Raw genomic sequence first — 11,042 nt, forward strand, 5'->3', positions numbered from 1 at the left:
CGTTTTCGCTTTTTTTTTATGCTAAAATTAAATGAAAAAGTCAATGAAAAAATTTTAGGATTTTTTATTTTAATAAATAAAATAAATATAATATTTACGAAAATAAATATTTTTTAGAGAATTTATCGATTTAAATTTCTTTGTTATATCTCGTTTGCATGTCATCTCGTTTATACTGTAAATGAAATATGGTCTGTACGCGCTTATATATAAAAGTCGTTTACAGCTGACTTTCAAGTCTTAATTTCACTTTGTCAACATCTTTCTCCCCTCTTTTAACCCTTTCTGACTATACCTTTGACCCAAACGGTGATGGCGCGTGAAATGGGAAATGACGGAGACATAAATAGGCTGAACGAGATGACACATTACGTCGGGGCGGCCGACTTCGAGGTTAGTTTCGTTATGGTTGTTAAATTTAATGATGTTGCCATTGTTAGGGTAGTCATGAAGATCTGAAACGTTGCTATATGAGTAAAGAGTTAGGTCTGTCGGCTTAATTTAGAACTCTATCCGCTTGTGTTAGGTTGGTATGACATAAATATGATTAGTTTGGAACCCTGTTATTCCTGTGTTATGTTGTTAGTATTTATAAATTTAATGCTATTATAGTATAACCTGGTTATATTAATAAATTTTTATATTTTTATTTTATTAGAAATTTAAGACTTTATTTTGTTGTATTATATTATTTAATTTGTAATAAAAGTAATAATAAAAATAATTAATCTTCAGACTTTTGATAGATAAATATTATGAAAAGTAAAATTAATTTTTTAAAATGTTAAAAAATAATTTATAAGTTATAATTGATTTTATATAATTTAACTATTATTTTCGTTTATCGTTATAGAGGCCTCGCCTCTTACTGCCTCGGCAAGTAAGCCATACTTTACCTCCACAGGACGCCATTGTCCCGTATTTGGCTGAGGCCGGATTCGGTGACACCGTGCCCCTCAGAGATTTTACTTTTGACAATTTTCTGGTTTCGGCACTGGTGGAGCGATGGCGTCCAGAGACGCACACGTTTCATCTCCCGTGGGGTGATGTCCCTATCACCCTACAGGACGTGGCGTACCACCTAGGCATATGCGCACACGGTAACCCCATCGGGGGTGCCTCCATGACTTTGGTAGGTGGTACCATACAAAAACGTGGGAGTTGGTGGAGCAGCTCCTCGGTGCCAGGCCTCCCGTTGCAACACAGTAGGCGGAGCAGAGGAAGGAGTCGTTCACCCTGAAGCTTGTGTGGCTACGGGATCGTGTCCGCTAGATGTCCCAGACAGACAATTCCGAGACCCTCCAACAGTACGGCAGGTGTTATATCATGTTACTGATTGGAGGTATCTGATGATAGTGAGTTGGCACAGCCAATAGCGCCGGAATCGGGTGAGGTGGAGGCAGCACATGGCGCGGCACAGCCCCTGCAGGTATCTCCGGCACAAACGCATCCTCATCGCCACCATCAGAAGGCTCACTGTCTCCACTGTCTGCCACGTAACCCTCGTCCGACTCCTCCACACCCTCTCTTATGAATTCTGCTTCTAATAAGTCTTGCACCTGCTCTTCCACGACTTGTGTCCTATCATGCCTGCGTTTCTAACGCTTTTGTTGAATAGGTCTGGAACCCGGATAAACGACGAGCTTATGAGATATCAGGTCGGGGTTTATACCAGGCATTCGGTGGCTTTCCAAGTAAAGAGGTCGAAATTTCTTCTTAGGAGGTCAATGAGCTTTTCTTTCAGACCTCCTTCTAGGTTAGTTCATATAGCTGTAGTTTTTTCAAGGTGATCTCCAATCTGTACTTCTTCCACTTTTCGTCCAGGTTGGGGGCTCACGAGTTCGAACACATTCAAGCTCGATAGTATTGACTTTCTTTCCCCCAGGCTGCCCTTTAAATTAAAGCTTTTATTATATCATTTTCATTCTAACTTTTGATCTTCTTTTATGGTGGCAATTCCCTCTGCAATAAAAAACTTCATGAAAAGATTAGGTGTGGAGACAACTGCTGCAAGTCGGTTCAAGATTGTCTGACCTATTAGGGCATTATATGATGAAGTGGCGTCAACCACGATGTAGTCAATGTTTAATGTCTTTGACTTTGTTCCCTTTCCAAAAGTAGGGTACCGGGAGATAAACTCAAGAGGTCAGATCGGTGTGTCCCCTAGTTCGAAGAGGTTATCTGGGTACACCTTTAGATCCTACTCTTCTAATCCGAGTTTGTTAAAGGCGGGTTTAAACAATATATCTGCCGAACTGCCTTGATCCACTAGGGTTCTATGGAGGGTCGTTAGTGAGGATCATTGTTATCACTACTGGGTCATCATGTCCAGGCGTTACCCCTTGAGCATCTTTTTTAGTGAACGAGATGGTTGGCAAGTTGGGAGTTCTGTTATCTTTTCCGACTTCATACACCCCTTTAAGATGTCTTTTTCGTGATGATTTCAAGATTCTTCCTCCAGCAAATCATCCATTTATCACGTGTATGTGTCCTTCTGGAGTTTGAGGTGGATGTTCTTGCTGACCTCCTTCTTCATCTCTCTTTATTTTTCTTTGGTCATCTGACCTATCAACTAAGTACCTGTCTAGCCGACCTTCCCTGGCCAGTTTTTTGTTGACATTCTTTAAGTCATAACACCCATTGGTAGAATGTCCATAAAGCTCATGGTACTTGTAGTATTCCTTCCAACTTCTTGCCTTTTTGTATGTGATTGGGCGAGGAGGTGGAAGCTTCTCAGTGTAACAGATCTCCCTGGATACGTCTACAAGAGAAACTCGGGGTGGTATATAATTATGATACCTTTGAAGTTTTTTCGAGTTGTACTCCTCTTTTTTCTTGGCTTCTTTCTCCTTTTCCCAAGGTGGATAGGGAAGGTTGGGCCTTGGGAGGGAATCTCTTAATCGTGAATTCTCCTCCACGTTGATATATTTCTTTGCTAGTTCTTGTACTTCGTACAAGGAAGACCAGTGTCGCTTGGATATGAACTGAGAGAACGACCCTTCTTTAAGGTCATTAACTAGTCCCATTATAACTGCTTTAGTAGGTAAGTTTTATATTTCTAAGCATGCTTTGTTGAATCTTTGGTCAGGATTGTCAGGAAGGTTTTGCAATGAGTAGCTTTAGAGGTGTCGGTTAGGTATATTCGACTTTTGAAATTGCTAAGATGATGCCTCGGGTTGGTCATTCCGTCATAGAGATCCATGTCGGGGGTTTTGAAATTTCTTGATACTCTGTCTCGTATGATCTCTTCAATGAATGGATCTTCACCTCCCAAGGAGCTTTATTCCCCATCTGCGCAATTTTTCCGTCTTCAGAAGCCAGCTTCCAATCTTAAGAGTTTTTCTTCTAACTCTTTTTGTCATCGTACCTCCCTTCGCAGTTTCTATTCTACTTTCCGTTGTTGTTTAGCTTCTAACTCAGGTTGTTCCAGTTATTCACGGTGTATGTCTATCGACTAAACCCAATATCTCCGTTGGATGAGGAGGTTCTTCGTCCTCTGGTAGATGAATCTCTAATTGGATCCACCTTGGTTGGGGGTTTCCCGAAGTCCCTTTTTCGTGGGGAATGGCGTCCTTTTCCGAGGAGGAGGTATTGCAAGTGTGAGATCATCGCGGTAGGGTTCTGGTTCTGATTTAGATGTCGTGTGATCGTCTTTGTATTGATCATTTGCTATTATCAAAGGTTGAATTCCAGGTCTCCGGCAATGGCACCAATGTTCCATGGGTTATCTGAAATGTTGATTTGGGCCTGAATGTGAGGCCTAGAGTCCTTCTGAGGCAGCTTCTGACTTGTTATTGCACCGAGGTGCCGCCGTCCGAGTTCTTCATGAGGAGATAGGGGTGGTACCTGCAAGAGACTCCGATATTTAAGTTAGCAAGGGTTTTAAATAGGATTTTAGTAGAATAGAACGTGTGTATACTTGAGGAGGTAGGTGTTAGTGTACTTATAGTAGAATTTGATGACCAACTTTTTTGGAGTAGTTTCACCTTTAATTGATGGATAGAGATAGTAGGAGAGATAGAGATAGTATGAGAGATTCGGGGAGGCAGTTACTTATTTGGATAAGTGACGCTGGTCCTTGTCGCCGTGTCTGACCTCTTTAAAGAGGTCGGATAGATAAATGGTAGAGACCACTCTTTTTGAATGGGCACTTTTTGTCCTTGTTAAATCTGGCTCTATATTTTAAGGTAAGGTATGAACAGAGACCAACAGAATAATTAAACTATTATTTTTTAAAAAATAAATTTTTATTTTATTTAATGCATCGTGTTAAAGAGTTTGCCATATTTTATAATATCTAAAGCTAACTGACATTTTATGAATAAATAATTATCTCTCAATAATTTGTATATTAGTGTTTGTATATTATATATTTTTGTATTATTTAAAATTTTTACTTCAATATATCATAAAAATAGTGAAAGCCAATCTCTTACAAGATATAGTTAGTTTAGACAATATAATACGCTAAACCTAATAAAAAGTTAAGAGTCAAACATTCATAAAATTAAATAAATTTAATTAAAAATAATAAAAAAAAACTACAACTAGAAAAATAAGTTCTGTTTCAAATATAAAACTTGTGCACATCAAATTGGTGATAAATTTTAGCCGCATATAGATTAAAAAAATTAGGAAAATTAACATAATTTATGATACAGAATAGACAAAAATATTAAATTATGCAACCTTAAAATAAAAAATTAATATGAAAATAGTATTTTTTTTAATTCTGTCTATTAAATTTATCTAAATAAGTAAAGAAATATTTGTTTTTATTTTTTTTTCAATAATATATCATTATTTCCTACTATTCAAATCATCATCATCAACATTAACAACTATTACTATTATTATTTTGACTCCATTTAATAATATATAAAACCCACTTTATTTTTTTCTCGATAACTAACATTAATGGTAAAAAACAATTATAATTACTTAATTAGAAAGAATCATGGGATATAATTAAAAAGATAATGAGTATACAATCAATTAAAGAGAAGTGGATTAATATAAAGAATAACTGTGTGATGTAATTTAAATATGTTGAGATTAATCAGTAAAAAATCAATCATTTATAATGATCAGATTCAATACATTATTGTATTAAAAAAATTAATCATAATATATAAACTCAAAATATAATAAATGAGATATTTTATTTAAAAAAATCAATTATAAAAGTAGTCAAGATATATAATAGATATTAATATTGGATATAGAAAATTTAATAGGTAAAACTGAGAAAATTTAATAGGTAAAATTTTGGAATGAGTTTAGACGAGTAAAAATTAAAACTCACGAATATCAACAAGTGCATCGAATCGCAGTAATATCATAGTGAGTGGATATCATTTTCACGAGGATTAAAGAATTGAACAAGTAACTATTAAATTAAAAGTCTAATTAGACTAATTACACCTGATTGATGATCGAAGAGGGCAAGAGAAAATCTTGGAATCTTGCTGAGAATATTGAGAATGTTGGATATTTGGATGTCACAGACAATAAGCTTGAATAATAAATTGAGAGAAGACAGTGATGACGAGAGTCAAGAATTTTGGAGATATTTATGCTCTTAGGTTAACTAATCTTGTTTACTTATCTTGAAGTTCGCAAAGATCTTTCACGACAAAACCTTTAGAAACTGATTTCAAATTTCTTATCTCTTCAGTTTCTCAAGCATTAATTAGGCGTCACTTTAATTAATCAAGAGATAAAGCACAAAAACTGATTTTAGATTCAAAGAAGATTTAAAAATAGTCCTTAGGTCGAATTATATGTCACGTATTCAATCTAGTCCTATCCAGTTAAATCTTAAAAGAAAACATGATTTTCAAAAGTTGTAACCCGAATTATATGTCACTTATTCAAACTTAGAGTGATTAAAAATCATGTATGTGTCGCACACTAATTGAACCACTATTCCTAGCCGAATTCAAATAGTCATGTGAAAGAGTTTTCAAGTTATGATTCTGATGAGCGGATAATTTATACGCTTTTTGGCATTGTTTTTAGTATGTTTTTAGTATGTTTTAGTTAGTTTTTAGTATATTTTTATTATTTTTTAGTTAAAATTCACTTTTCTGGGCTTTACTATGAGTTTGTGTGTTTTTCTGTGATTTCAGGTATTTTCTGGCTGAAATTGAGCGACCTGAGCAAAAATCTGATTCAGAGGCTGAAAAGGACTGCAGATGCTGTTGGATTCTGACCTCCTTGCACTCGAAGTGGATTTTCTGGAGCTACAGAAGCCCAATTGGCGCGCTCTCAACGGTGTTGGAAAGTAGACATCCTGGGCTTTCCAGCAATACATAATAGTCCATACTTTGCCTGAGATTTGATGGCCCAAATCGGCGTTCCAAATCAGCTCAAAACTGCCCGGCGTTAAACGCCGGAACTGGCACAAGAATGGGAGTTAAACGCCCAAACTGGCACAAAAGCTAGCGTTTAACTCCAAGAGAAGTCTCTACACGAAAATGCTTCAATGCTCAGCCCAAGCACACACCAAGTGGGCCCGGAAGTGGATTTTTATGTCATTTACTCATCTCTGTAAACCCTAGGCTACTAGTTCTCTATAAGTAGGATCTTTTACTATTGTATTTTGATATCTTTAGATCTTTGAATCTTTTGATCACGTTTTGGGGGCTGGCCTCTCGGCCATGCCTAGACCTTGTTCTTATGTATTTTCAACGGTGGAGTTTCTACACACCATAGATTAAGGTGTGGAGCTCTGTTGTACCTCGAGTATTACTGCAATTACTATTGTTCTTCTATTCAATTCAGCTTGTTCTTGTTCTAAGATATCACTTGTTCTTCAACTTGATGAATGTGATGATCCGTGACACTCATCATCATTCTCACCTATGAACGTGTGCCTGACAACCACCTCCGTTCTACCTTAGATTGAGTGGATATCTCTTGGATCCCTTAATCGGAATCTTCGTGGTATAAGCTAGAATTGATGGCGGCATTCAAGAGAATCCGGAAGGTCTAAACCTTGTCTGTGGTATTCTGAGTAAGATTCAATGATTGAATGACTGTGACGAGCTTCAAACTCCTGAAGGCTGGGCGTTAGTGACAGACGCAAAAGAATCAATGGATTCTATTCCAACCTGATTGAGAACCGACAGATGATTAGCCGTGCCGTGACAGGGTGCGTTGTACATTTTCACTGAGAGGATGGGAGGTAGCCACTGACAACGGTGAAACCCTACATACAGCTTGCCATGGAAAGGAGTAAGAAGGATTGGATGAAGACAGTAGGAAAGCTGAGAGACGGAAGGGACAAAGCATCTCCATACGCTTATCTGAAATTCTCACCAATGAATTACATAAGTATCTCTATCTTTATCTTTATGTTTTATTCATACATCATCCATAACCATTTGAGTCTGCCTGACTAAGATTTACAAGGTGACCATAGCTTGCTTCATACCAACAATCTCCGTGGGATCGACCCTTACTCGCGTAAGGTTTATTACTTGGACGACCCAGTACACTTGCTGGTTAGTTGTGCGAAGTTGTGATAAAGAGTTAGGATTACAATTGTGCGTACCATGTTGATGGCGCCATTGATGATCACAATTTCGTGCACCAAGGTTTTGGCGCCGTTGCCGGGGATTGTTCGAGTTTTCGGCAAGCTTTTGGTCCGGTAACATCAGTGCCAAATTTCTGATCCAGCAACAGCACCAAGTTTTTGGCGCCGTTGCCGGGGATTGTTCGAGTTTGGACAACTGACGGTTCATCTTGTTGCTTAGATTAGGTATTTTTCTTCAAAGTTCTTAAGAATGAATTCTAGTGTTTCAAGGTGATGTTCTTATCATCACCAAAGCTGATTGATTTTCATCAATTTAGCTCTTGAATGCAATGTCCTGCTGAAGCTTGGCTAGCCATGTCTAATTCCTTTAGACTGAAGCTTTAGACTAACATTACATGATTCCTGGAATTCTCATTAAGAATTTTGATATCTTTATTTTCTTTTCCACTTAATTTTCGAAAAAACCAAAAAAAAAATTACAAAATCATAAAAACCAAAAATATTGCATGTTTCTTGATAAGTCTAGTGTCTCATGTTAAGTTTGGTGTCAATTGCATGTTTCTGTTCTTATTGCATTCACTCATGTGTCTTAAGTGATCTTCAACATGTTCTTGATGATTTCCTTGCTCTGATCTTTAAAATCTCTTATCTTGAGTATTTTGTTGTTTCTCATATGCATTTTCAGTTTGTTAGTGTACAAACTTCTAAGTCTGGTGTCTTACATGCATTGTTTATTTGATTTTAGTTGTATTTTGATTATTCCTCATTGTTAAAAATCCAAAAAACTTTTAATTTGTGTCTTTTCAAGTCAATAATACAGAGAATTGAAGATTCAGAACCTACAGCAGAGGAATTACACAGAAAAAGGCTGGGCGTTCAAAACGCCCAGTGAAGAAGGGCAAACTGGTGTTTAAACGCCAGCCAGGGTGCCTGGCTGGGCGTTTAACGCCCAAAAGGGTAGTGCTTTGGGCGTTAAACACCAGAATGTGCACCATTCTGGGCGTTTAACGCCAGGATGGCACAAGAGGGAAGATTTTGTTTTTAACCCAATTTTTTTTCAAGTTTTCAAAATTTTTCAAAATCAAATCTTTTTCAAATAATATCTTTTCAATCATATGTTTTCAAAATCAATTTCTTTCCATTTTCAAAAAAATACTTGCTATCAATTAATGATTTGATTCAACAATTCAAGTATGTTGCCTTTTCTGTTGAGAAAGGTTTAATGTTTGAATCATATCTTTTCTTGTTAGCCAAGTCATTAATTTTCAAAATCAAATCTTTTTAAAAATTGTTTTTCAAATCATATCTTCTCAATCACATATTTTTGAAACCATAACTTTTCAATCATATCTTTTTAATCACATCTTTTTCAAAATAGTTTTCAATCATATCTTTTTAATTTCTTATTTCAAAATCTTTTTCAAAAATCACTTGATTTCTTTTCCACCCTTGGTTTTCGAAAATCAATTAGTGTTTTTCAAAATGTTTTTAAAATCCTTTTAATTTATTTTCAAAAAAATTTCTTCTCCTCTTCTCACATCTTTCTATTTATTGACTAACACTCATCCTTAATGCACAATTCGAACTCCATCTTTCTTGATAAGTTCGAATTTTCTACCTCTTCCTTCCATTTTTCTTTTCCTCTAACACCTCAAGGAATCTCTATACTGTGACATAGAGGATTCTATATTTCCTTGTTCTCTTCTCTTTCATATGAGCAGGAGAAAAGACAAAAGTATTATTGTTGAGGCTGACCCTGAACCTGAAAGGACCTTGAAGCGAAAGCTAAGAGAAGCTAAGGCACAACTCTCTGTAGAGGACCTAACAGAAATCTTCAAAGAAGAAGAATCCATGGCAGCCGAAAACAACAACAATGCCAACAATGCAAGGAAGGTGCTAGGTGACTTTACTGCACCTACTCCCGACTTCTATGGGAGAAGCATCTCTATCCCTGCCATTGGAGCAAACAAATTTGAGCTTAAGCCTCAATTAGTTTCTCTAATGCAACAGAATTGCAAGTTTCATGGACTTCCATTGGAAGATCCTCATCAGTTTTTAGCTGAATTCTTGCAAATCTGTGACACTGTCAAGACCAATGGGGTTGACCCTGAGGTCTACAGACTTATGCTATTCCCTTTTGCTGTAAGAGACAGAGCTAGGATATGGTTGGACTCACAACCTAAAGAAAGCCTGAACTCTTGGGAAAAGCTAGTCAATGCCTTCTTGGCAAAGTTCTTTCCACCTCAAAAATTGAGTAAGCTTAGAGTGGAAGTCCAAACCTTCAGACAGAAGGAAGGAGAATCCCTCTATGAAGCTTGGGAAAGATACAAACAATTAATCAGAAAGTGTCCTTCTGATATGCTTTCTGAATGGAGCATCATAGGTATTTTCTATGATGGTCTGTCTGAACTGTCCAAGATGTCTTTGGATAGCTCTGCTGGAGGATCTCTTCATCTGAAGAAGACGCCTGCAGAAGCTCGAGAACTAATTGAAATGGTTGCAAATAACCAATTCATGTACACTTCTGAAAGGCATCCAGTGAACAATGGGACTAATCAGAAGAAAGGAGTTCTTGAGATTGATACTCTGAATGCCATACTGGCTCAGAACAAGATATTGACTCAGCAAGTCAATTTGATTTCTCAAAGTCTGTCTGGAATGCAAGCTGCACCAGGCAGTACTAAAGACGCTTCATCTGAAGAAGAAGCTTATGATCCTGAGAACCCTTCAATGGAAGAGGTGAATTACATGGGAGAACCCTATGGAAACACCTATAATCCTTCATGGAGAAATCATCCAAATCTTTCCTGGAAGGATCAATAGAGACCTCAACAAGGTTTCAATAATAATAATGGTGGAAGAAACAGGTTTAACAATGGCAAGCCTTTTCCATCATCTTCTCAGCAACAGACAGAGAATTCTAAGCAGAACCACTCTGACTTAGCAACCATGGTCTCTGATCTAATCAAAACCACTCAAAGTTTCATGACTGAAACAAGGTCCTCCATTAGAAACTTGGAGGCACAAGTGGGACAGCTGAGCAAGAAAATTAATGAACTCCCTCCTAGTATTCTTCCAAGCAATACAGAAGAAAATCCAAAAGGAGAGTGTAAGGCCATCAACATGGCCGAATTTGGAGAGGAGGAAGAGGCAGTGAACGCCACTGAGGAAGACCTCAATGGACGCCCACTAGCCTCCAATGAGTTCCCTAATGAGGAATCATGGGAATCTGAGGCTCACACTGAGACCATAGAGATTCCATTGGATTTACTTCTGCCATTCATGAGCTCTGATGAGTATTCTTCCTCTAAAGAGCAAGTTGCTAAATACCTTGGAGCAATCATGAAGCTAAATGACAAGTTATTTAGTAATGAGACTTGGGAGGATGAACCCCCTTTGCTCACCAAAGAACTGGATGACTTGTCTAGGCAGAAATTACCTCAAAAGAGACAAGATCCTGGGAAGTTTTCAATACCTTGTACCATAGGCACCATGTCTTTTA

At 37.2% G+C, this 11,042-nt stretch overlaps 1 non-coding gene across 1 annotated transcript; it reads right to left on the bottom strand.

Annotated features, from left to right (window-relative positions):
* Window positions 1–9,796: 9,796 nt before the first annotated feature.
* On the bottom strand, window positions 9,797–9,904 carry LOC112704483 (small nucleolar RNA R71). Its single transcript, XR_003155107.1, has one exon. It is a non-coding gene; the product is annotated as a small nucleolar RNA R71 (small nucleolar RNA).
* Between the last annotated feature and the right edge of the window lie 1,138 nt (window positions 9,905–11,042).

The sequence above is a fragment of the Arachis hypogaea genome, chromosome 7, assembly GCF_003086295.3.
Source record: "Arachis hypogaea cultivar Tifrunner chromosome 7, arahy.Tifrunner.gnm2.J5K5, whole genome shotgun sequence".
NCBI classification, from domain to species: Eukaryota; Viridiplantae; Streptophyta; class Magnoliopsida; order Fabales; family Fabaceae; genus Arachis; species Arachis hypogaea.